Raw genomic sequence first — 11,776 nt, 5'->3', positions numbered from 1 at the left:
TTGTTCATTTCCTCTATGTGCTCTCCTGCATTTCGCCACAGCGGGCATGAATTCCTTCCACGAGTATGAAAAAAAAAACCCCAAAAACCATTTTCTTTAAAATATATGTATATAGAGGCGCCTGGGTGGCTCAGTCGGTTAGAGTTGGGTGGTCTGCTCAGAGTTTTTGCCCAGTTCTCAGGTAAACATCTAGATGTACTCTGTCCAGTGTGGGATCCACTAGCCGTATGTGACTATGAAAATTTGTTCAGAATTAAATACAATTGAAAATTCAGCTCCTCAGTTGCATCAGCCTCAGTTCAGGTGTTCAACAGCCACCAACAGGTACCATCGTGTACCACTGAGCCATATGGCATTTCCATCGCCATGGAACATTCTGTTGGGAAATGCTCATCTAGTGATCAGTTTCACAGAGGACACCGGGCTTCTCCTTCATCATCAGCCTCCCAGACAACCACCGGAGGCTGGAAGAACGATACTGGTCTAATCGAATGAACTTGAATAAATGTAAACATAGCATCTTCAGTGGGGGCTCCAAAATACACCTGCAGAGGTATAGCGGAATCGGGGAGGAATTAATTCTGGTTGAAAACAAGCTCCATGTGTATCTCTGGGTAATGCAGGGCCCCAAAACCTGAGCTCTTGAGCTGAATTAATGAAGTACAGGGCTCGGAACAAGAGAGCGACCCTTCCAAGCTACAGTGGTCCAGTCAGAGTCCCAGTGTTCTTCAGCGGGGTTTTCGGAACTACAAGGGGGCTCTAAGGAAATCGATTCAATAGTAAAAAAGCAATTTGCCTCACTAGGCACCACCATCGGTTATAAGCAGATCACAGCTGGGACCAGCACAGCGCCTGGGAGGCTGTTAGGAACAGCCGGCTGCTAGGTTTTCCTGGCTTTGTGCCTTGTTTACCAAACAATGAGTCACAAGGGTAGAAATGGTGAGCCTGGTAAGAAACTGGGAACGGTGCTTGGAGGGAGGGGGGCAGAGAGCAGAAGCTGGGGCCATCAAGTGTGGCTGAAGTTCCCAGAGCAATACCCCTGGGGCTATGAAAAACAGCTGTGAGCAAAATTCTTTTTTTTTTTTTTTTCTGAGAGACAGAGAGGGCTCTGGTGGGGTGAGCGAGGGGCAGAGAGGGAGGGAGAAAGACAGAAACCCACGAGGAGCAGGGAGAGAGAAAGAGAAGGGAGGGTGTCAGCACAGAGCCCGAAGTGGGGCTCGAACTCAGGAACCGTGAGCTCATGACCTGAGCCAGAGTCAGACGGCTAACTGACTGAGCCACCCAGGCATCCCCGTGATCAAAATTCTTGATGGAAAGATTTTGGCATTGTACATCGAAAACTTTTTATCCCTTAACCTTGTCTAAAAAAAAAAAGCTCCTGTATTGGCCAAGAACTCCCTGGAAAAAAAGTTACGTTTCTTTTTTTTTTTTAATTTTTTTTTGACGTTTATTTATTTTTGAGACAGAGAGAGACAGATCATGAACGGGGGAGGGTCAGAGAGAGAGGGAGACACAGAATCTGAAATAGGCTCCAGGCTCTGAGCGGTCAGCCCAGAGCCCGACGCGGGGCTCGAACTCACGGACCGCGAGATCGTGACCTGAGCCGAAGTCGGCCGCTTAACTAACTGAGCCCCCCCAGGCGCCCCAAAAGTTAACGTTTCTTGACACCAGGTGATATCCTAAAAGCGTAACCATCGTATTATAGTGGAGTAGACGGAATCGTGTTCAGTTGAGTCTCTCTATCCAAAAGGGATGCTCACGTAGCTAAAAGAGAAAAAAGAGCGGACCGGATAAAGCTCTCGAAACCACGGGCAGAGGGTGTCAGAACTGAAATCGCTGTCGGTGCGCCTGGGAGAAAGGGGCGTGGCTGGGAATGGACTTCGGCTCAAGACAAGGAAGGACCTTCCAACAGTTAGAGGTGATGCGGTGGCCGCAGGAAGCGGCCCAGGCTGGTGGGGATCCCGAAGTCAGACGACCAGAGTTTGCATTCTGGGGCTTTCCAGCCACGTGACCTCGGGCAAGTGTTACTTGGCTCTTCTAAGCCTCAGTTTCTTCACCCGTGGAAGGAGATAAGGACTCTCTCGTAATGTTATTCTAAGAACTAAGATAACGCGCGTTTAGTGTTTATGACAGCGTCCGGCACAAGGCAGACCTTCCCCCACTGCTGTTATCTGCGGTGAGCGTCCATGGGGACCAAGTGCCTTGTGGCCCGATGTCCCCGCAGAATGCCCACGGTCACTAAGGGGAAGAGTCACAGGACCGTCTGCTGCGTGGTTAGCAGGTGTTGTACCGACACCAGCAGCCCAGGAGTCCAGAGGGGACGTGTGCAGAGGGTTCCGTGGTCGATCAGTCTGACCAACGTCGGGACAGTCCAAGTTGAACGGTTTCTTGACCCCGTGACTTCTCTGCGCCCTTCATATACTACCTTGAATTTTAAATGCCCTGTCATGCTTGGCCACAGAGCCCTTTCTCATGGAACATCCTGAGAGAAGAAAAAAACACCGAATCAGACGACTTTTGAGATTCTTTCTGACTCCGGCATCTGAAAACGTCGTGCATTTCAAATGCAGCGATGTTTAACACGTTACCGTGTATTGAGCATTTGCCACGAGCCGGGCACTCGTTTAAGCACCTTATTTTTATTTTTTTTTACTGTTTATTTTTTGAGAGAGAGATTGACAGAGCGTCAGCAGGGGAGGGGCAGACAGAGAGGGAGACACAGAATCGGAAGCAGGCTCCAGGCTCCGAGCCGTCAGCCCAGAGCCGGACGCGGGGCTCGAACCCACGCACCGTGAGATCGCGACCTGAGCTGAAGTCGGACGCTCAACCGACTGGGCCACCCAGGCGCCCCATAAGCACTTTAGAGACCTAAAGCCACAGGATTCTCACAGCCGCCTCAGACATCGTCCAGTGTCCCTTTGTTACACTTGAGATACTGAGACTGAAGGGAAGCCAGTCGGCCCAAGGTCACAGAGCTAACACGCGGCGGAACCAGGAATATCCCCGGCCTGCTCCTTCAAAGCCCTACTCTAAACTCCGAGATCGTACGTGAGCAAAAACTGATTTTTTGTCTATCACTGGGCTGATGATGAACACTTAGAGAAGAAAGCCAGCATGGGGCTGGCATTACAGGTAAGAGGGAAGGAACACGGCTCAGCAGCCAGGAGTCTCGGGACCCGAGGACTTGTCCTGCAATTTTAGATGGCACGACCTTTGTCCTGACCGGCATCCGGGCCAGCTGTCCCTGCCAGGTCGCTCTCAGGTCGTGAGGAGCGGCCACTGGGACCGAGGGCTAAGAGGAAGGGAGAGGGTCGTCTAGGGCCACGGGCTTTCTTTCCCACCGCTAGAGACGTCCACGGCCGATGAGCAGTGAAGCCCCAGGTCTGGGTAAGACGCCACATTTGCCCCTTAACCGCCCGCTTCATCCCAGACCACGTCAAGCGTTTGGTGGGATTCCTCTGCTCCCTGGCTCCCCTCGCCGCACCCCTGCTTGGTAACGAGGGGCTCCTTTCCAGGCAGGGCTGTGAGAACGAATCCTCACAGGTGAAGGCTGAGCCTCTGGAGAATTGGCGTCTCGGCTCAGCTACGCAGGACGTCGAGGTTCGTGCGCTGATGGCGTCCACCCTGCCGTGTGGCCCCGCTCTGGCCTGCACCCTGTGACTGTTTCAGACGCGCAGTCGTCTGCTGGCTCCCCAGCTCATGGCAGGGGGCGCTGGAGGGCCTGAGCCTCCCGCGGGCCACGACGTGGGTTTATCATCTTTGCTTCTCCAGCACTGGCGGCCCCAGACTGGACAGAAACCCGGTGCTGTAGGCGAGGCCTGGTAAACCCGGCCTGGAGGGCCCCACGGTGGCTCCTGGAAGCCTGCTGCCCTCGTGTGGCCACTGTGACCGGGAGCTAGCAGAACGGGAAGGTCAAGGCAGAGGGAGGCCCTGGAGAGGCCGGAAGGGCATGTGGTCCAAGGACAGTTGAACCAAAAGCCACCAGAAGGGAGCAGTGGCCCTCCTGACCTTTTGGTTCGGGACCCCTGTGTGCTCACGAGCGTTACTGAGGACTCCAAAGGCCTTCTGTAATGTAGAATAATTCTGTCCTATTTAGAAATTACACCTGAGCCTCCTTTTAACTTAATGACATATCGGTTCCTTTTAAAATAACAGTAACATTTGATGTTAACATAAATAACATATAGGGCGCCTGGGTGGCTCAGTCGGTTGAGCGTCCGACTTGGGCTCAGGTCATAATCTCACGGTTCGTGGTTTCGAGCCCCAAGTCTGGCTCTGTGCTGACAGCTCAGAGCCTGGAGCCTGCTTCGGATTTTGTGTCTCCCTCTTTCTGTCCCTCCCCCACTCATGCTCTGTCTCAAAAACAAATAAACAAAAAAGTAAAAAAAATAAATAACGTATTTATGAAAATGACTATATTTTATTTTTTTAAAGCTTTATTTATTAAGTAATCTCTACACCGAACATGAAGCTCAAACTCACGACCCTAAGATCAAGAGTCATATGCTCCATTGACCGAGCCACCCAGGTGCCCAGAAAACGACTATATTTTAATGAAAAGAGTGGCACTTAGTGACACTTCTGCAACTCTCTTTAACAGAACGCATAGTCTCGCAGAAGACAGCGGGATTCTCCGACCTTTCACATTCGATGCCTTGTGATGCTGCGTCATGCAGCTTCTGGAAAATTCTAGCTCACACCACTCATGTGAGGAGAATGAAAAGGGCGAAGAGTGTCTTAGCATTGTCATGACACAGTTTGGACTTGGTGGTCCCAGGACCACACTGAGATCTAACCCCAATTCTGGGTCCTCCTCCGTTGGCCCAAGAGCCCGAGGTGGGGGCAGCCGGGAAGGGAGGCAGCCAGGTGATGAGGCAACCCCATGCCCGGCTTTCCTTTCACCCCGACTCACTGGCTTTCAGGCCTAGAAGCAGCCCAGACCTCTGCCCCGAGAGGAAACTTCTGCGGGAATAGGCGGTAGAGCCTTCAACCTTTTATGTTATTTATTTTCTTAATGTATATTTATGTTTGAGACAGAGTGCAAGCAGGGGAGGGGCAGAAAGAGAGGGGGACAGAGGATCTGAAGCAGGATCTGTGCTGACAGCGGTGAGCTCGATGCGGGGCTCGAACTCACACACTGTAAGATCATGACCTGAACCAAAGTCAGACGCTCCACACACTGAGCCACCCAGGTGCCCCATTCCCTTGTATGTTTAAAATAGCTACACTGATGGGAGACCAAAAAAGCTGGGGAAGAATGTTGGCTGAGTCTGATGCCTCATCAGAGACAAGAGTCTGAGGGAGAGGAGTGCCTGTGAAGAGCCCAGGCCCCATGGCCCCCTCATCTCCTTCATCAGGCTGCCCTCCAGGGAGGTAGGTGCTAGAGCCCCAGACATCATGGGAGACCTGCCCACTCCTGCTGGAGACCCCAGGCTCTCAGAGGTCCTTGTCCTACCGAGGCACCAACACTCAAGAGCAAAGGCAGCTGCATGATGCGACAGGCAGAACTCAAGACTCTCTGGGCTTCCTGTGGCCCCCATCATGGGCACAGAAGCCCGCAGAGGGGCAGGGGGTAGGGATGGAGAAACTGAGACAGCCCCACGCTTGGGACAGGGGGATATGGTGTGGATCCTACGGTCAGAGATCACCTCAGTCAAAACCAACGTAGACCAACAAAGAACAATCCAAAAAGGAAACTAAGAAAATCATGCCATTCACAAGAGCATCAAAAAGACTAAACCACTTAGGAAGAAATTTAACCAAGGAGGCAAAAGACCTGGACACTGGAAATGGCTGGAAAAAAAGGAAAGACGACACAAATAAACAGAAAGACATCCCATGTTCATGGATCAAAGACTTAATAATGTTAAGATGTCAATTTTGTAGAAACAATGTACAGACTCAATGAAATCCCTACCAAAATCTCAATGGCATTTTTGGCAGAAATAGAAAAAAGCATCCCAAAATTCAACACCTCAAGGCACCTCAAATAGCCCAAACAAAACCATCTTGAAAAAGAAGAACACGCTTCCTGATTTCAAACTTACTACAAAGCTACAGAATCAACACTGTGGTGCTGGCATAAAGACAGATTAATGGAACAGGATGAAGACCCCGGAAATGAGCTCATGTGTGGAAGGTCAAATGATATTCGACAATGGTACCAAGACCACTTAACTGGGGAAGGACAGTCTCTTCAACAAATGGTGCTGGGTGAGGCTCCTGGGTGGCTCAGTTGGTTAAGTATCCAACGTCTGCTTAGGTCATGATCTCACAGTTCGTGGGTTCAAGGCCCACGTCGGGCTCTGTGCTGACAGCTCAGGGCCTGGAGCCTGCTTCAGATTCTGGGTCTCCCTCTCTCTTTGCCCCTCCCCCCCCCACACTTTGTCTGTCTGCCTCTCTCTCAAAAATAAATAAACATAAATAAGCCATACAGAGAAAGACAGATACCATATGTTTTCACTCTTATGTGGATCCTGAGAAACTTAACAGAAACCCATGGGGGAGGGGAAGGAAAAAAGAAAAAAAAGAGGTTAGAGTGGGAGAGAGAACCAAAGCATAAGAGACTCTTAAAAACTGAGAACAGGGGCGCCTGGGTGGCTCAGTCGGTTGAGCGTCCGACTTCGGCTCAGGTCATGATCTCGCGGTGTGTGAGTTCGAGCCCCGCGTCGGGCTCTGTGCTGACAGCTCGGAGCCTGGAGCCTGCTTCAGATTCTGTGTCTCCCTCTCTCTCTGCCCCTCCCCTGCTCATGCTCTGTCTCTCTCTGTCTCAAAAATAAATAGAAACATTAAAAAAAAAATAAAAAAAATAAACTGAGAACAAACTGAGGGTTGATGGGGGGTAGGAGGGAGGGGAGGGTAGGTGATGGGCACTGAAGAGGGCATCTTTTGGGATGAGCACTGGGTGTTGTATGGAAACTAATTTGACAATAAATTTCATATAATAAAAAATAATAATAAATAAACATAAAAAAATAAAAAGGTGGTGGGAAAACTGGACATCCACATTCAAAAGAATAAAGTTGGACGCTAACCTTACACGCAAAACATAATTTGACAAGAAGTCAATGCCCAGAATACGTGAAGAACTCCTACAACTCAACAAGAACAACAAAAGAAACGCTCTGATTTAAAATGGGCAAAGGACTTGGAGAAGACATTTCTCCAAAGGAGAACAAGCACACGGCAAGATGTTCAACCTCACTAATCGCTAGGGAAACGCCAAGCAAAACCACAGAGATACCACCTCACAGCCGTTAGGATGGACACGATCAAAACGAAATTAACAAGCACCGATGAGGATGGGGAGAGATCGGAGCCCTCCTGCCCTGTTGGTGGGGATGTAAAATGGTGCAGCCGCTGTGGAACACAGTATGGGGGATCCTCAGAGAGTTGAATAAAACTACCCCAGGATCCAGCAATCCCACCTCCGGGTCGACACCCAAAAGAACTGAAAGCAGGATGTCAAAGAGACCTTCGCACCCCTATGTTCACTGCAGCATTATTCACAGTAACAGAGGTTGAAGCAATCCCGAGCGTCCGCTGACCAATGAATGGGTAAAGAAAACGTGGTCTATACGCACGACGCGGTATTATCCAGCCTGAAAATGGAAGGAAATACTGTCACCTGCTACACCACAGATGCACCCGGAGAACATCACGCTGAGCGGTCAGTCACAAAATACAAATACCGTATGACTCCACTTACGTGAGCCATCTCGAGCACTCAAAATCAGACACAGACGATAGAACAGTGGCTGCCGGGGGTGGGGGTGGGGGGACCGCCACGGAGCTGCTCACCGGGTACAGAGTTTCAGGGTTGCAAGATGAAGAAGTTCTGGGGACCTAATCCACAACCAGGTGAAGCCGCTGACACTCTTGCACCCACCGTGGCGTGCCGGAAGATGAACAGGTGATACGTTGTACATTGTACGTGACAGGTGTCCACTGAGGACCAGTGCCGCCCCGCCCCTCCCACGGGTGTTACTCCCAGAAGAAAGCGCGGGGGGTGGGCGGCGGGTGGGGGGGACAGGACTCACAAAACCGAGTTGACCAGTGTGTTTTCTTTTTTTTTTTAATGTTTATTTATTTTTGAGGAAGAGACAGAGTGTGAGCAGGGGAGGGGCAGAGAGAGAGGGAGACACAGAATCCGAGGCAGGCTCCAGGCGCCGAGCCATCAGCACGGAGCCTGACGCGGGGCTCGAACCCACAAACCGTGAGATCACCCACCCCCATGAGACTCAGGGTTTCTATACTGGAACCGAACCTGGCATCTGGTTCTTACTTCAGGGCCCTCCAGTCAGTGAATCCTACAGTTATCTCAAATAGAACATCTCGATGGACTCATGACTAATCAGCCCATGATCACACATAACTACGGTGTCATGCATTTGGTATTTTTTAAATTTGGGGGGTGTGGGGGGGAACTTGCTCTGATTCAGCTATGACCGTAAAGGTCTCGACGCAGTCAAATAACTCGTCGCTGGGCTAATTCACTGTGCTATGTCTCCGCATTCACACAAACAAGGTGTATTTCAGTCAATGGTTACAGGACATGTACCTTAACTCTAATGCTTCAACTGGACACATATACACGTACACACACACATACATGTACACACACGCACACATCTTTATCCAACCGATAACTGGCTTAACCAAAACCCCCCAACTCCCTGTAACCCTATGATAAGAATACGTATTTATCATTGTCCAATTTATCATTGTCCAACCCCCCAAAACAAGACTAAATTCACATCCAAACAGAAGGCCTAAGTACAAATCTTTATAAATAACTCAAAATCCCAATGAAACATCAGTCGCAAATACCCGTGTGACATCTCGATTCACCTCGAGCGCTAATCCGTACCGACTGGGCAATATTCTCTCACAACTAATCCCATAAATTCACCAACCCATCCAACGTGTTCCCCGTTAAGGTAGCTTCAGTACACAGAGCAAGGCACCGGAAATGCCTAGATGAATCATCAGACTCCATAAACACCAAGGTTTGGCCCTAGCCTTTCCATTAGTTAAAGAGGATTACACGTGGAAGCCTCCGGAAGGTGAAAAACGCCTCTCAATCATCATGATCTAAAGGAGTGGGTGTGAAGCACAAACAATAACAATGTAGCTCATGACACCTTGCTTAGCCACACGCCCACGGGATACAGCGGGGATAAAAATTAAGCTGTGAATGGAAGTTCGACTAAGCCATATTAAATTAGGGTTGGTAAATTTCATGCCAGCCACCCGCGCGGTCACACGATTCACCCGAACTAATAGACCCACGGCGTAAAGCGTGTCATAGAGGAACCCCACGCTACTGTTAAACTTTTACTAGGCTGGCAAAAGCTACAAGTAACATACAACTATAGCACGAAAGTAACTTTAACACCTCCGACCGCAGGATAGCTAAAACCCAAGCTGGGATTGGATACCCCGCTATCCTCAGCCCTAAACTTAGCTACTTAAACAAATCTATCCACCAGAGAACTATAGCAACAGGTTAAAACTCAAAGGACTTGGCAGTGCTTTATATGCCTAGAGGAGCCCGTTCTGTAATCGACAAGCCCCGATATACCTCGCCACCCCTTGCAAATCCAGTCTATACACCGCCACCTTCAGCAAACCCTAAAAAGGAAGAAAAATAAGCACAGGTATCTTAACATTAAAAAATCAGGTCAAGGGGCGCCTGGGTGGCTCAGTCGGTTGAGCGTCCGACTTCGGCTCGAGGTCCGCGAGTTCGAGCCCCACGTCGGGCTCTGTGCTGACAGCTCGGAGCCTGGAGCCTGCTTCGGATTCTGTGTCTCCCTCTCTCTCTGCCCCTCCCCTGCTCATGCTCTGTCTCTCTCTCTCTCTCTCTCTCTCTCTCTCTCTGTCAAAAATAAATAAACATTAAAATTTTTTTTTAAAAAGTTAGGTCAAGGCGTAACCTGTGAGGTGGGAAGTAATGGGGTACGTTTTCCGTGCCAGAACACTTTCCATGAAGTCCTTATGAAATTAAGAACCAAAGGAGGATTTAGTAATAAATTGAGACTAGAGAGCTCAATTGAATCGGGCCATGAAGCACGCACACACCACCTGTCACCCTCCTCGAGTGACAAAACCCAAAGACGATCTATTTGAACCGTAAAAAACACAAGAGGCAAGTCGTAACAAGGTAAGCATACTGGAAAGTGGGCTTGGATAAAACGAGACGTAGCTTAAACAAAGCATCTGGCTTACGCCCAGAAGACTGCATATCAAAGTGACCATCATGAGCCAAAACTAGGCCAAACAACCACACATTCAACTAACGTAAAACAATAAATCAAAACACTTGGTTAATTCTTGAAAGTATAGGAGATAGAAACTTAACTTGGCGCCACAGAGAGAGTGCCATTAGGAAAAGACAGAAGAAAAATTAAAAGCACTATACAGCAAAGATTACCCCTGGTAGCTGTGGCGCGATGAATTCGCTAGAATAACCGAACAAAGAGAACTTAAGCCAGGCCCCCCGAAACCAGACGAGCGCCTCTGAACACTCTTTACAGGATGAACTCATCTATGTTGCAAACTAGTGAGATTTGGAGGTGGAGGTGAAAAGCCTCACGAGCCTGGTGACAGCTGGTTACCCAGAACAGAATTTTAGCTCAACTGTAAACTTACCTAAAAACCCCCAAATTTGAATGTAAGTGTAAAACATAACCTGAAAAGGTACAGCATTCCAGAACCAGGATCCAACCGTTTTTAGAGAGTAAGCATAAACGTTAACCACAGTCGGCTTAACAGCAGCCATCAATTAAGAAAGCGTTCAAGCTCAACAACGAAAACATCTTAATGTCAAAAATATGCAACCAACTGCTAACTTAATACCGGGTTAATCTATTTAACAATACAAGCAATAATGCTAACGTGAGTAGCAAGAAATATTTCTCCTTGTGTAGGCTTCGATCAGAGCGGATAACCACTGATAGCTAACAAGATAAAAAGAATAAACTAAACGTCAAACCAATTGTTGGCCAACAGTGTAGGTTGGGGTGGCCTCGGAGAATAAAATCACCTCCGAGTGATTTAGGTTTAGACCAACCAGGCAAAAGTACAACATCACTTATTGATCCAAAATACTTGATCAACGGAACAAGACCCTACTGGTCTCCACTGGCCGTGACGACCCCACGCTTCTCGCCCAGGGAAGAGACACGGCGCCTACCGATTCAGGATTCGGGAGCAAATCTGCCTCGGACGGGGGGGGGGGGGGGGGGGGGGGGGGGGGGGGGGGGGGGGGGGGGGGGGGGGGGGGGGGGGGGGGGGGGGGGGGGGGGGGGGGGGGGCTTCGAAGGATGATTTCCACTGACCTCAAAAAATGACACAGATCCATTCTCTTCTCTCTCCCGCCTCGCCTCTGTGCACTTGGCTCCGTGCAGGTGGGAGCGCCGGAGGGGAAAACAAAGAACGAGACAATTAATTATCGATGATGATTTCCTCGAACTGCCGAACCGACCAAACCAGACCGCGGTGCTCCGTTCTTGTCGTGAGATCCACACGCCTGACGGTGTGTGCCACCAGGAGCCTAAATTAAGACAAGACCCCTCCTGATTTAACCGATTTGTTACTCTCCACTAGGGCCCGCAGGTGCTTGTAGACACAGCAGCCTGTGTTTTATGGATTCCTTCACACCTGGAGACACAGGGACGCGGGGTGGCTGTCTGGAGTCAGAGAGGCTCCCTTTCCCTGCGGGTGGCCTCTGGGGGCCCCGCACAGACGCCTCTGACCAGCTCCACACTGCTGTTGG

Source organism: Prionailurus bengalensis, chromosome E4 (assembly GCF_016509475.1).
Source record: "Prionailurus bengalensis isolate Pbe53 chromosome E4, Fcat_Pben_1.1_paternal_pri, whole genome shotgun sequence".
Taxonomy (NCBI): Eukaryota; Metazoa; Chordata; class Mammalia; order Carnivora; family Felidae; genus Prionailurus; species Prionailurus bengalensis.
Note: the sequence above shows the minus strand (reverse complement) of the source record.